This window comes from Ambystoma mexicanum, chromosome 6q (assembly GCF_040938575.1).
Source record: "Ambystoma mexicanum isolate Mex_15411 chromosome 6q, UKY_AmexF1_1, whole genome shotgun sequence".
NCBI classification, from domain to species: domain Eukaryota; kingdom Metazoa; phylum Chordata; class Amphibia; order Caudata; family Ambystomatidae; genus Ambystoma; species Ambystoma mexicanum.
In genome coordinates, this window is record NC_090937.1 from 632,632,187 (window position 1) to 632,644,903 (window position 12,717).

General features: G+C 43.7%; 1 long non-coding RNA gene across 1 annotated transcript; it reads right to left on the reverse strand.

The window, feature by feature from the left end:
- Positions 1-553: 553 nt before the first annotated feature.
- LOC138516184 (uncharacterized) lies at positions 554-1,842 on the reverse strand. The gene is made up of 4 exons (XR_011282246.1): positions 1,805-1,842; positions 1,162-1,320; positions 989-1,078; positions 554-899 (listed from the first exon to the last, which is right to left on the reverse strand). It is a non-coding gene; the product is annotated as an uncharacterized lncRNA (long non-coding RNA).
- Between the last annotated feature and the right edge of the window lie 10,875 nt (positions 1,843-12,717).

The following is a 12,717-nucleotide window of genomic DNA, read 5'->3' on the forward strand; positions in this document are numbered from 1 at the left end:
TCTAATAGTCTCGATCTTCGTGAGAAAGAAGTGAGATAGTGCATCGCGGAGTTCTTGAGTGGGTGTGACCATAGAGGTCAGTCTTTCCGTCAAGGCAAGGGACTTGACCATAGAAAATAAAGCCCTCGGCTGAGATATGGAGGATACAATGTCAGTAGTAAAATATTGCCTGTTGGCAGCTTTAATTTTAACTGAGTAGGCAGTTGAACATATTTTATATTGTGCTTTAAGAATGGGATCATAAGTCCTACGCCATTTCCGTTCTGATTGACGCAGTTTAAGGCACTCCTCTTTCAGAAGATCAGTAAACCACGGCTCCGGGGGCAGTCTGTGAGGTTGGATCAAATGGAGAGGGAAGAGAAAGAAAAAGGGCAAATAGCCTTCTTTTTTGTTCAAGGGGGGCCTGGCACTGAAAAGGCAAAGTAGATTGAGAAGCAAGGGGAAAGGAGAAACCAGGCTAACCCTCCCTTAGGCGAGGAGGAAAAGGGAAGACCTATTCAGTAAAAGGAACTAGTGAATTATTTGAACTAGTTTTATAGAATCACACTCAGGATTAAACATCTAAAACAAAATTTAATAGAAGAAACATGTTAAAAACATTGATCAGGGAGACAACAGAAAGGGCAGTGAAATTGTTGCCCAATTGGATATGAGTCTTAATATTGGCAAAATAGTTTTTACATACAAAAGGACGGTTTATGTCCAATAATCAATATGCAACACATTTTCACTGTCAACACAGATTTGGTGTTTCTGGCTTGAAGGACTGATTGTGATGTTTTTCAGTCAAATGCTTGTACTTTGCATGCTAATGTCATCTTCTTCAGGAATTAATTTTCAAAGGCTTCAAGCTTTCTTCAGGACAACAAAACGGTCTGACTAGGGATGCAAATGTTGTTCTAAAAATAATGAAAAATGGCAAATTAAAGAGTGTCATAAAGTTCATTCTTTATGGTTGAATGGGACATAGAATACGTCTGAGTCTCACTTTTCACTAGGGATGTCTAGGGAGACAAAGGTGGAGAACAGCAACTCACTTATGTTCAGCTGATTTCAAAACCTGGTGCACAATGGCTACCTATAGTGATAGAAACAACTTATTAGTCACAGGTCCAGCATGACTTTGTTAATCAATATTATACATGGAGAAGATTTTGTTACCTGGCAGGATTTGTTTTGAAAACACAAAGCTGTGTGTAGAAATTGTTCAGGTCCGCAATGGAATGCCGGAAACACTTAGCACTGATGAGCCAGAAGGTCTGGATGGGGCGGAGGCTATGGTCGCCTGTTCGCACGCATTAAATGCGTATCTTACGAGTCCTAGTAATTTCAAGAAAAAAGGAGGCAGTCACTATATTGAGGGCAACTGCTAGAAGATGAAAGGTTGCACAACAATTATTGTAAACAAGCTCAAGCTATTTTTTTAAAAAAACCAAAACAAACCGCAGGTTTTACATGTTAATGTGAGGAACCCGCGTTGATGTTTGATAATAACAATCTGGGGGGACTCAATTATTAAAGGCAGTGATGTGCCATGGCGGCTGCTGATTTGTGTAAAAAACACACTGCAAAACAAAAAAAGCATGTATCACTATTTAGAAAAAAGGGCAGGCTGCATGTTGTTTGTGAGAAAATGAACGATCATTACTCATGCTGCGGCACTCGTAAGTCTATGAAAGAGCTTTTCAGCTCAAAATTACATATAACACTTCTATATGGACAGAAGGCCACTGCCACATCATGTGCACCTTATCTAGGCGATCTAGGCTCAGTAGAATAGTTAGTCTCGAGTAACGCGACACACCTTCCAGAATGGAGCTGTCTTCCAAAGACGGAGAGAAGTGGCACATTTTCTGCGCATGCGCATTGGAGAGATAAACTGTCTCTTCAATGCGAAAAACTTTATTGAGAGGCACACCGCCTGTTGTTTCTAGTTGTGTTGAATAGGGCAAGTGTGGAGTTAAAATACTGGCCAAAACAAGGATGCAATCACCAAGAGGGGAGTGCATTGTGATAAATCAAGGGTGGAGATGGATACCCTAATCAAGAAAATGTAGATATATTGCCTGTAGATCAAAGTGTATATCAGGGTGTGTAATTAGGACCAGTGGGGAGTAGGGACCCTAACAGTTGTGAGTACAATGAGTCCTGAGAGTATTAAAAAGGACAAACACCAAATGGGGGAGGGGATTTTGCTCAAGGTAATTAGTGAGTGGAGATGGATGCTATACTCCTGTGTTGGTTCACAAAAAAGATACACATGCATATTATAGTGCTGGCATTTTAGAGTGTTCAGTAAGTCAGAACCACAAGTTGTGGGCCATAAAGTGCAGCCGATGTTTTTTTTCTTTTTCGGTTTAGTTTTACAGAGCAATAGTTTAGGATGATTACCCAACAACTAGGTAATGCCAAGAGACACAACAATAGAAGTAATAATTTACCTTCTGGTTATATACATGATGATTTAAAGGATATGTCTGCACAAAGAAGAATTGTTCTTTACATCAGAAAAAAACTCCTATTTTGTAGGCATGGAGACACAACAGCATTTGTTTGCAGTAGCACAAGGAATGTCAACAAAGGGTGTAGTTAAATGCAACAAAGCCACACAAAGCAAAACTACATTGATCTGCATATACATAAAAAAAGAAATGAAAAACAGTCATAGTTTTCTATGTCATGATCATATAATTGTATGTGCCTTCAGAAATTGGAGACATTAGTGATAGTTTTAGTATATTTTGGATCTAAGGTTCTAGCAGGGGAATCTCAGAACAAAATGGTTAATTCAGAAAAAGAGATTCCTCTCTATCGAGATGTTGAGGCCTTTTTTGACCGTGTCTAGACGGTAGATCCATTTTTGTTCCATGCGCCGAAGCATCATGTCGTGGTCTCCTCAAATGGAGAGGGGCAACCTCATTAGCAGCCTCAGCGATAGCCTCGCATAGCAGAGATAGAGACACTGTAGATCCCTTACAGCATTTCACTTGAATTAAACTAGCCAGGTTTTGAGTGTTCACAGCATGCTAGGAGTGCTGCCACATTTTTTCAGATGAGATGTTAGTGGGTTTACCTATATTTTCAAGTCTACACGAGATCAGACAGTGGTCGGACCACAGAACAGGTTCAACTGACTGAAGTGTAAAGAGGGTTTTTTTCCGAGAAAATCAGATTTAGCATATTGCCCTCTTTATGAGTAGGGCTATGAATGTGTTGATGAAGTTGGAGGTCGGCCAGACTCTCAGCAAACTGATCCAAAGCAGGAGACCAGGGAAGATTATATTTTACATTAAAATCCCCCATAACCACCAGGTGAGTGTCTTGGACTTGAAGGTTAGCTACGAGATCAGGAAATGTTTCAAGGAAGCTGCTTTGGGACGTACCCGGGTGGCGATAGATAAGCAAAAAGTGACAAGTAGTGGTGGATTTACTCACACATTGAAATAGCAGGGACTCCATGGGGATATTGTGAGGGCATTCTAGTTGAGTTATCATAACCTCTGCCCTAAAAATTACTGCAATTCCTCCACCATGGTGTGGTGGCTCGCGGTCAACGTGTAGTACACTGAAGCCATGAGGTATAGCTTGAAGGAGTTGGGGGCCAGAGATAGCCTGTAGCCACGTCTCTGTAAGGCATAATAAAGTAGGGTGGCGTTCTTCTAGCAAGATGCAAAGCTCAACAGCATGAGCTGGAAGCGAGTATTAAGCAGTAACACCGAGAAATCACTTGTGGTGCTACTAATTGAGAGTCTGGGCTAACCGGTGTCAAGTTTATTGGAGGTAGCTTTCCACCCTTGAGGAAATATAGTACCCTCCGGTGCATAGTTAGTCAGGAAGGCTCTGGATAGTATAATGCAAGGCTGACCCTCCACAGCCGCGACACGGATGGGCACAGACGGGCTTGCCTTAAGCGCGCATTCAGCACGCTCCAGGTGTGCCCGCTGCGCCTGTCCGCTGCGCCACCGGTGAATGAGGCACATAAATGCCCGTGGCGAGAGGGAGGGGAGGCTAAGCCTACCCCCTCAAGAAATAGAAAGGGGACTGCTGAGGCAGCATCCCAAAAAGTAACTGAATGTTAAATAAAAGCAATTAAAACAGGTTTGGGAGTGTGACTGGAGCACCCATCTAGTGCTGACACAATTACTAAACCAAAAGTCCACACTTCAAATAAAATGGCAAGCAGAGGCTTTATAATGATCAGCTCAAAGAGCTGTCTCGCCTCTCCAGTGAATGCAGGGACTAACGGCACTAAATGCCTGCGGTGAGAGGGAGAGGAGTCTAAGCCTGCCCCCTCAAGAAATAGAAAGGGGACTGTAGAGGCAGCGTCCCAAAAAGCAACTGAACCTTAAATAAAAGCAATTAAAACACGGTTGGGAGCATGACTGGAGCGCCCATCTAGTACTGGCACAATTACTAAACCAATAGTCCACACTTTAAATAAAATGGCAAGCAGAGGCTTTATAATGATCAGCTCAAGGAGCTGTCTCACCTCTCCCTATTGCAGCAGACATGCAAGAAGACTGGTTCATACCAAACCCTCAAGAACATCTCACAAATATTATATACTGTACCACCTGCTAAACTTTCAGCACTGGCATGACTCTCACTACAATACAAGGTTCTATGTCTTTCACCATTGGGCCATTCCATGAGTTACACATAGTTTACGCAGACATGGGAGAAATATGTAATTGTTCCCGTTACCTAATAGTTGTAGTGTTCCCTTTTTCATTATGGGTTGAGGCTGGTCCTTGTGCACATCCAGATGACAAGTGCCCTGCTAAATTTTTAGTGTGCAAGGTTTTCCCTCGATAGGGCATGTGCAATGTACTACATTTCGCCAATGGCTCCCACTTCTTCGATGAACTCTTCAAAGAAATTACAGCACTACTTGGCATTAAACACTGGATGTGCTCAATGTATCACCCCAAGCAAACAGCTTTGTTGAGAGAATCAAGAGCCTTCTCAAAAGCAAACTCTCCAAGCTCTGCACCACCTTAAGGACAAACTGGATGCCCTGCCTGCCCCTGGCACTATTCATCTTACGCACTCAACCAAGTAAAGACCATCACCTTTCAACACAGACAATAGTAGCCGACAGGCTCATGTACACACCAATCTCCCCAGTAAGGAAGGCATCAAATGCCCATAGAGCTGCAGCAGTTCTAGGTGAAGAATTCAAACAGTACTCAACAAACCTGACACAAAGGGAACAGCACAGCAAACTAAAACAGACACCACACCCACCCAACCACTACTGCCTGGAGAATTAATACATATCAAGAGCTTCATGCGAAAATGGTTCAACCCTAGGTTTCATGGCCCATATGAAGTGGTATTTTCCACCCCTCTTGCAGTAAAAGTGAAGGGCTTCAATATTCGATTCACCTCTCTGATGTTCGTAGGGCACCCCCAAATGCTGCACCAGTACCCTAAAGAAACTACCACTATACCTCAAGCTAACTAAATGACTACATGTCTCATGTAATAAACATGAATTGCTGCTAAAAGTTTAAGCACTTTTAAATAAAAGAAATACACACTCTCTCTTTTCTCTCTCTCTCTCTCCCTCTCTCTCTCTCACCCTCTCTCTCTTTCTCTCTCCCGGCCCTGTTTTTGTTTCCTATACAGGAGTGCTCAAAATGGAAGCCTCCACATCAAATGATTCATTGTATATTAAAAAAGTAGATAGATATACTGTTAATTCGAGATGGTTATATTCCTACACTTGTGGCTTACACTTTACTGCTCTTTATTTACTATAATGATGTTTCTGTTTGGAATGTATTGGGGTACTTTTATCTGGGCAAGACATCTGAAAGAGGGGGCACGGGGCACCTTAAGGGAAGTGCATTGCTAAACACAACCAGTAAAGCTACCAAACATATGTATAATATTTCTCAGACTTGTAATAACAGTGTCAGTTATAACAGTGTCAACACGCAAGAAATTACACCTGGTTGAATGAGTGTGTGGCATGAGCAAAATGTTAGAAATCCTATTTCCCACAATTTTTGTGACACAAATATTAGTAAGAATGTTAGCAGTAGTACACTAACAAAGAGGTATATATCATGGCATGATAGAATGAGAAGGCAAAGCGCATAAGCCCCAATTTGATGCATACCATGGCCTAGGCCTAGGTGCCATTGGAGATATTAGACATCCCGAGCACTCCAATAGTTTGTACACCAACATCAGTGCGGTAGGAAGACAAACAACCAATTGTAGCTGTTATGTTTGCTCATTAATACCGCACATATCGGGGGCACCCAAGGTTTTAGTACCACAGGAAGAGAGGCGCAATGCCTGGTTCATCTTGCGCTATGCAGGATAAAAGGCAACTTCAGGGACACAGCATGCAACTAGAGGTTGTGGATCCAGATGCCCTGCAATGTAACAACAACCCAAAAAACCGCAATTGCTTACAACAACCATATTTAGTGATTGATGGGTTGAAGTACGTAATCATCAAATGGCAGGATACAATGCTCCGCTGCCTAGCTGAAGGCCTCCTGAGATACGAAAAAGAAGTGGTGGCATTCATGGGAAAAAAACATGTGCACAAATATGGACACAGCACGTCACAAAATTGACATGGATTGCAGCGATGGAAAAGACAGTAAAAGTGCACCGGGAGGAGAGCTATGAATTATGCTTCCACAGTGAAGGGAATGTCTTTATCGGCTCCAACAAATGAGGCAACAGGACATCATTGATTCCAGACTTGAAGAGGGGCACAACAGCAGTGATGGACTACTACTGGGTCTGTGGCCAACAAGTGCACTTTCACCTCCCACCAACATGGAGGGGCTATTGTTCGCTGGCCAGGCTGTACTCAGCACTACTGGTAGTCCCAGACGAAAACTTAAAAGGGGGGCCAATACCTGACCCAACACCAACAGTTTCCCCAGCGTTCGAAGAACAGGACCGAATGACATAGCCGTAATTTTGCATCCTACCCGGAAAGAGCCAATATGATAAACTGCAAAGAAAGAAGAGAGAGTCAAACTATCTATCAAAAGACTCAACAGCACTGCTTGCAGAAATACCTGAGGAATATCGATTGTTCAGCTGGGCTAAAACATTTATCGCCTCGCTTTTGCTACATGGCGTACAGGCAGCAGCCAATGCAAAATGGCGCAGATAGTACGCTGGGAACTGATGCAGTTGGCAAACAACACTGAGCTTGGCTTTAATGTCATAAAGGTCAAGCTGCATACCCTAAGGTTGATAACGATGCAGAACCACTACGTCCTAGATATGCTGACGGCAGTGGAAGGAGGCATATGGCAAAATATCAGGGATTCGTATTGCACATATGTGCCTCCAGACGATGCAGAGAATGGTTTGGTGTCTGACATAATAGCAGCAGTACACGGCCTGGGAGCACGCTTGAAAAAAGAAATTGGTATTCAAGGGGAAGATTGGTTTGACATTGCCTTCAATTGGGCTCCATCCTGGTTAGGAGCCCGTGTGAAGATACTGGTATCTATTTTCGTGTTCATCCTGGTTCTTTTCTGCATGTGCCAAATGGGTCTCCAGTGTTGTGCCAAAGTAGTGCCTAGTAGCGCAATGATGATGGTATCAATTGGTGTTTCAAAAGTATATCGTAATACAAAAGACACAGAAATACAAACTGACCTTACTATCCCCCAAATGCTCTCGATTTACTATGGAGATGAAGTAGATCGCTTATACCACACCCTCATTGTCCCACCCCGGATCCTGAAAATTATAAAGAGGTTTGGGTAAATTTAGCTGGGTATGGGGGGTGTATCTACATGACATGCACCCCCGAAGAATATGCACAAGCAGGAGAAAGCCTGTGGGATGTATGTAGAGCATGTATGCCAATAAAGGGAACACCACCATATGAAGCTGCAATAAGAAGGGAAAATGAGCGCAAGTATGCAAAGGAATGTGTTATTGAAGAAGTAACGAAAGGGAGGAATGTTGGGAATTAAATGAACCTCTCCCATCCCCACAGGCACTTTAGAATGAGGCAAATCTCATTGATGTGCTTGAAATGTACCAGGGGGGAGGTGGGATTGCTAAGAAACTCTGCACAAACACAATATTACATGAAATACAGATGTACAGACTTAGGGCCTGATTCATTCAACACCACCAGAGTGGTCAAGGGAGCCGAAACATGGCTTTAACACTCCGAATGTGCACTCCACTATGCCCCGAGTGGGCAGTGTTGTACCTTACCTCGGCAGGTGTGTTGGGGTTGCATATGGGTGTCACCATCTATGTGCTCAGAGGGTAGGCACTGTTCCCTGTACAGGTGAGAATGGTTGTCATTATCATTTGTTGACAGTGTCTATTGGTCTGTGTGCAACATGCATGCATGTGCTTGGTTAATTATACTCACCAATGAGCCATGTGTTGCCATGCTTCCCTGCTTCCAGGGCCCAGTGTAATGGGGACATCCTGAAGATGTAACTATCATGCGCTTCCAGGATAGTTGGAATACACTTCACACACAACCTAAACATTGATGGCGTGCCAATATTTCTGGTTGTGGTAGATGTGCTCTGTTGCTCAAGGTGGACGTATAGCAACATGCGTGCAATCAATGGCACCTAGCACTTTTGGGAAGTACGCCACCCCATAAAAATCCTGGACCACTGCTTGCCTTCCTGATGGTGTTATGGGCATATAGATGTGCCAGCAGACAGAAGGACGTGCAGTCATGATTGGCAACACATGGTGTAAGCAGCATGACTGTCTGGCCTGGGAGATGTCACCTACTATGACAGTGGTACACTGGAATGAGCCAGTGGCCAAAAAATTTAAAACAGTGAACACCATTTGCAAGGAGCTCAGTGCTTGGGAGCACTTGGTGGGTGACTGTTGCAAACAATGTTGCATTCATCGTGGCTGTATCCATTTGTTTGTTGATTGCACATGCTTTTTATGCATTTGTTAGTGTGCACGTTGACATTTCAACCTGCTATCGCATGTCGCAGGTATTTCTGAATTTGCGCATGGTTTTTCACGTGCCAGTGTTCCCTGTCCAATTCCATGAATATGTTTGTTTTTCACGCGTATGAGCGGGACGATTGTTTGGCGGTGGAACATCCCTTGTAATGCCCACATTTTTGCTTGTTCTTCCTCATTCCACGTCTTCTGCCCCCTTTTTAGGTGACTGCGCAGGCCCGGCTGGCCCTTTACTTGGAGTCTCGTGCAAGGTGTTAGTCGGCTCGGAGTGACGTTGTGGACCAGTGCGGATTCCTGCAGTAAGCCCTGCGCATTTTGTTCCATGAATCAACAGACAGGGACTTGCGCACGATTTCGCATGCAAGTCCAGATTTCTCAGTGCATGTTTATTCCATGCATCAGGCCCTTAGTGCGCGCATATATATAAGCGCCATCTTTTCTAGTAATTGTAGAAACATGCGACCTGCATGGCCGCGCGGTATACACAGGCCCAACAAAGAAATCTGAACAGACCCAAGCACTCATGGTAGAGAAACCCACGCTGCTAACTCCCATAGGAACTTTCCTTTGTTACATAACTGTTGCAAATACGTGTTAGCCCAAGAAGAAATGCCTCCTGCAAGGCTGCAAGACAGTACCAGGTGCCTTGCAATGCACGTTTATCCCAGTCAGGTCAAAAGCAGGCCTCCAACACCCATCCAGCCCACCATGAGTTATGACACCCACAACTGCTCCAGTACAAGACCCCTGAATTCCACGATAGTAGATGACCTCAGACCACCAACCATAACCCAGTGGTCATAAAAGATCTAAAAGAGCACAACCATTCCACCTTATTTCATAATAAAAATCTTCGTAATATAAGGTACAGGGAGGAATACATTATAGTCCAAAGTGAGGGTGGAAACCTTGGGTGCGGATAGTGCAATATGGAATGATAGAAGAATGTGTGGTCAGCATGATCTGAAGCCTCCCCCTGTGCCAGTCCCAGAGCTTCCCAGGTGCATGCCATAATGATAGAATAGCATTGGCTTATAATAGTAACTAATTAGGAATGTGACCTTCATTCCCTGGAGATGATGAGCCCAGCTGACCCAACGTGATGGGAAGACGAACGGACAGGGCTGGGAACAAAATCTGCCTGGTATCCCCTATGGAACAGGCCACCCATCTATAGGGTCTCACCAACCAGCCACGCCGGTTTTTACTGTATGTGTAACTTCATTAGTGAGTGATTAAAACTTGTTATCCTCGCAAGAATCTCTGCGCCTTTTTTCTCTAGCGGGTTGTATGGATTCTGGCGTGATCATTTAGGGGCCTGCGTTCACAGCCACTACTAAACAACTCGTTTTCGGTGTATCGCTCCCGTCTCCTTTTATGCTTTCTCTCTGGTATTCTACCTATGTTCATATCTCCCTACAGCCTGCTGTTTGTCACTGTTTTTGATTGCAATGCGAGATGTTTACGATTGTCCATCCAATACATTTCTTAGTCGTTGTGATGGAAAGATGAACATACATGTGTTTTTCAAATCCATTTCCTTGAATGCCTTCCTTCCGAATGTTTAGTACATTTCCGGAGCCCAACCATATCGCAATGTGCTCACTGCTTTTTTCAGCCTGCTGAAACTGAGCTTTTCTGTGTGCCGTCGCCACGTTTCCTCTTAAAATACATGTCTCTGCATTTCCTCTTAGATCCAGTGCTGTATAACATTGGCAATGTTAGGGAGGATCTCTGGCAGCGACACCGACAGGCAGAGCCAGCAGAGGAGAGCAGCTGTTTCCTAACACATATCCAAAACAAGCCCCATGTGCACTGTGCAGCCATGTGATTCCATTCATGGGAGGCAGGATCCCTCGAGAACTCTCGTTAAGCTCGTCTACAGAAAAATTAGGTCACATGGTATGAACATCCCATGCCAAAACAAAAACAAATGCATTTCTGTAGCTTTGAGCCAGAAGAGTTGAGGCAAGCGCCTTATTTGCAAACTTTGAATGCAATCTTTTTTTTTTTTTGGCAAATCTGAATAGGAGTTGAACACATGATAAACATATATGCATTTGCTATTCCAGTGCATTTCCAAACATCACTGCTTCTTGTTTATGCATGTTTGACATCCAGATTAGGAAAAATAACAAAGCAGAGATGTCCATAGTTGTTAGTCTCATGCAACATGCAGATAACCACACCAACCGGACATGAAGCAGTAATGCAGAGGTGGTGTTTCCTGCTAGGACAGGAGCAGGGCCCCATAAGACCCTGAATGAACGGGTGTTTCAGGCTTCCCATCATTGTACTCTTCCTATGCTTGAAAGAGCATGCAGGTTCACATTGAGTGTTAAGTCTGGGGGAACCCTCACCTAGCCCATGGTATGGGCTTTATGTATACCTTGAGAGCATTTCGGTGGGATTGCTGCATAACGCTAGAATCATTTGTAGCCGAAAACAGTTCCTGAACCAAACACAGAGGTTTGGTGACTTTGGTTCCCCTTTGGCGGGTCATTCAGAATCTCCAGAGGAGATTTGGTACACTCTGGCAGGTTTCGGTGGCCCTACACAAACTCATACTCCCATTCAATGTTTGATGAAAAAGAACCTCACTCGAAAATGTTTGGGAAATCCACTTGGCCAATTTTTAAAATACATGCCTATCATATGCACAGTAACCAAGCCAACCATGCGCACAGCAGCCATAACTACAAACTACATACTCACTCACTTCCATTGCATACACATGAACACATTCTAAAGCAAGTAAATCCAGAATTCAGGCAACATAATCTATATAGGGCACATGCGCAATGATGAACAAAGTACAAACTACACACCAGCCATACCCTCATCAACCAAGCCAAACACACACGCAGCAGCCATAACCACATACAACATACCCACTCACCCCTACTGCATACACAGTACAACGTACACAAAAGCAAAGAAATAATCACACACCAGCCATAATTTTACACAACATAAGCACTCGCCCCACTATGTACACATTACAACAAGCTCTGAAGTGAGGAAATACATAATCCAAACAACAATATCTATATCTGATGCATGCACAATGACCACACATAACATACACACTCATTCTACTGCGTACACATTACAACATTCTGTGAAGAATCTATGCTATTTTTCTCTTCTCCAGAGGGGGGATCCAACCCCTTTCAGGCTACAGAGATAAGGCTGCTAAATGACAAAGATTCATATTTGACACTGTGGACAAATGCCACCTGAGGGCAGTAATGAAGAGTATAGCCACAACCAAACTTTGTGATTTTCTTGACTTGCTTGATAGCTAAAAACCTGTCTTCGCCCGACTCCGCAATTAGGCATTACATTTAAATCATATTTAGTGGATGAGGAAGGGTTCTACTCAAACTTTAAATACTGTTCTTGATTTTATTTTGGGCATTACCGGACAATTCTATCCCAGAATAAAAGAGTCATAAGGCCTGATTACAGTTTTGCCGTTTTGATAAAATTGCCTGTATAATTGCTGGTAATTCCAGCAATGACAATTTTACCAGACCGGCAAAACACGTTTTCTGGTCGGGGCACTGATTTACCACCAGCCAAGAGCTGGAGGTAAATCAGGCACCTACCGGCAAATAAATGCCGAAAACTACCGGCACCGATATTACCGGTACCAGTAATTCCAGCAATTCCTTCCATGGAATGGGGCTTTACAGCCAATTTCGCTGCCTGTAACATCCTAGTAATTCCAGGATGTCAGGCGGTGGAAACAGTAGGGGCAGCTTG